Source organism: Rhea pennata, chromosome 4 (assembly GCF_028389875.1).
Source record: "Rhea pennata isolate bPtePen1 chromosome 4, bPtePen1.pri, whole genome shotgun sequence".
Taxonomy (NCBI): Eukaryota; Metazoa; Chordata; class Aves; order Rheiformes; family Rheidae; genus Rhea; species Rhea pennata.
The window spans coordinates 73,075,572-73,078,730 of record NC_084666.1 but is presented as its reverse complement, the minus strand read 5'-3'; positions in this window follow the sequence as shown (position 1 = coordinate 73,078,730).

The window sequence follows — 3,159 nt, the reverse complement described above, 5'->3', positions numbered from 1 at the left end:
GTTTTAACATAGTTGTGATTGTCTCTGGACTCCTGACAGACAGAAGACATTCTCACCAGTGCCTTGGTAACTCTGGTGCAACGAAAAGCAGACAGCTCTATACTCACCATCAGCGGAAATTTTATTCCAGCTTCACGGAGTAACGTGGTTTTGCGAAAAACAGTTATATCAGCCAAATAGCAGCATCCTTGGGGTTACACCATCCTGTGGTAGTTCCACTTGACTGCATCTATATTATCCTAGAACTACAGGGCAGGCACTCCTCACAGCAGGATTTGTAAATTTTTTTGTCTGTTGTAGTACTGTTGACTGAAATTAAACATTTATTAGTATTAACATTTATTTGTATTGTGATGGCCATATTTTTCAGTTATTTACAGACCATGTCAAAGGCTGACAAGTAGTCAAAGCTGTTTATAATCTAAAGAATCAAGAAAATATAGAGAAGTGAGAAGAAGCCCAGTGTAAGAGAAGTAGTTGGCAGATCAAGTTATTCTCAATAGTATATGATCTTTACATAGACCATTTATAATGCAATATTATTTTCTGTAAGTTATTTAATGTACCAGGGAAGGTTGAAGCAGAATGTTTTTCTGAAAAGGGCTCTAGTGAAGAAAAGAATCAAAGAAAATCATATGAAATCAGTATGGACAGCCTAAGGAAGAACTGGCAGAAATTTTTTTTGATTTTACATTCTCAAGGATTTGTTTGCAAAATCCAACAGCTGTTTTCTTCTTGTTTTGGCTATTGAATTAAAAATAAATATGTATTTTTGCAAGATGAATGAGTAAATTTTCAGTTTAGAAAATTTCAATTGGAAATAAACGTTTGCAGAGATATTTCATTCCATCAAAAGTCATTTCCCACCTCAAAAGACTTCCACAGCAAAGAATTAAAGTGTTTTTACACAGAAGTGCAGAGGCCCTGGCAGCTTGCAGAATTTGAGAGTATTGTAGAATGACAGCTATAATTTGGTACATTAGATGACATTTAAATACCTGGATATAGAAGACCTGGAGCACCCGCATTTGGACATCTTGGCTCAATACTCTTTTGATTACCTTCTCTGTTGTGTGTTTTTATTTTCTAGTGCAAAAGGGAAGCAAAAACCCATCGTTAAAAATGAAGCCCTTTGAATAAACTCATCACAGACGCAGGATGTTTTGCGCTGCAACCAGTCACTCTGGAAAAGGAAGCCAAGTGGGAGCAGCAGTCTCAAGTACATCTCTGAAGCACGTTTTGCTGCAGAAGCCACAAGGGGCCACTGCAGCTCAGCATGTCCTGCCACCAAAAAGCCCCACTGGTTCTGGCAACAACCTGCCCCACTGCATCTGGCAACAGCTCAGCACAAACGGCTTGGTCAGCTGACCTGCAAGAACTCCACCTAGTTTAAAAGAAAAGTGAGAGGTTTTAAGTAGGGTTAGCATACTGCACTGAAGGCTCAAAAACTGCCAGTGCAGCGCAGTGTGTGATGCAGGGAGAGTCCTGCAGCAGACATCTGTTAGATCAGCTTAGGCTGCCATCAGACTGCAGTGCAAGAGGGCTACTGCTCATTTGCTGTGTGGTTCAAAAGCCCTGCTTCTTTCATTTTACATATCATCTTGTTTCCACTTACCACTAATACTTTTGTATGAGCTGATCTTAATAGTGGTAGATAGGGTTTCTTTCTTAGCTTTTTAAGGGTGAAGTGTAATTATTGATCTCCCAAATGTCCAAAAGGAAAAGAGACTTTCCTAAGAAGGAAACACCCACCCTGCTCTGCCACACCAACTGGTTTTGCAGTATGCAAAAGTTTTGCAGTCCAGGCAAAGCAAAGGGCAGCAGCTCCTTAATGAACAGGGAACTAGAAATCAAGGGCCAGCAAGGCAGGGGTCTCACCAGGCAGGGACTCATCCTGTGGCAGCTGAGCAAAGGAACAGGGCACACCCAGAGAGCATAGCCACTTTCAGTCAGAGTCCAGATCCTCAGGAAAATTCATAGCAATGAATCCAATCCAAAGAGCCAGTCTACAGTCAGAGACTAGACCAACAAGGTCCAGAACCAGGCACAGGACTATGTCTGAGCTGCAGTATAGCTCAGACAGAGATTTAATGCCCAAGGCTGAGCTTAAATGAGTTCCAAGGCCTATGGGCAGAGGGGAGGTGTAGAAGTCCCAGGTGAGGCTGGTTAGGGCCAAGACCGGTGGGTGTGCTCAAGCACCTGACACTGAAATAGATTTTACTCTTCATTTTGCAGCATGCAGTTATGTATGTATGTTGTAACCACGTGAAGTCTGTTTTGCTAGGAGAAAGCATACCCTGGACTCGGCAGGGCCTTACCCATTGCTGTGGGGTGGAGGAAACTGAAGGATCCAGCCCCAGAAGAATATTACCTTTACTGAAGTTTCAGGTAACAAAGGCAGCTGACTATGAACAGTAGAGACAAAAAGGACTGTTAATCTTTGAAAACATTGTTATTTAAGTGTACATCCAAGACATAGGTGACAAAACTGAAATAGAAAAAGGAAGTGCACAGAAGGTGGAAGCAGGGACAAGCCAATTAGGAGGATTATAGGGATGTTGTCTGACCATGCAGGGATGGGACAAAGAAAGCCAAGACCCATTGTTTGGAGTTTAATCTGGCAAGGGATGTTAAGGACAGCAAGAATGGCTTCTTCAGATGTATCACATTCTGGAGACTAGGGAGAAAATCTGGAAGAAAAGGAAGACTTTCCCTAGGTCAAGGAGGATCAGGTTAGAGATCATTTAAGAAAACCTGACATCCACCAGTCCATGGGCCCTGATGGGATGCATCCACAAGTGCTGAGGGAGCTGATGGACATCATTGCTAGGCCACTCTCAATTATCCTTGAAGGATGTGGAGATTAGGAGAGGTGTCTGAGGACTGGAAGAAAGCCAATGTCACTCCAGCCTTCAAAAAGGGCAAGAAGGAGGATCCAGGGAACTACAGGCTAGTCAGCCTCACCTCCATGCCTGGAAAGGTGATGGAACAGCTCACCCTGGATGTTACCTCTAAGCACGTGAAGGATAAGAAGGTGATCAGGAGTAACCAGCATGGATTCACCAAGGGGCAATCATGCTTAACCGATCTGATAGCCTTCTGTGATGGATTGACTGGCTGGGTAGATGAGGGGAGAGCAGTGGACATTGTGTACCTTGA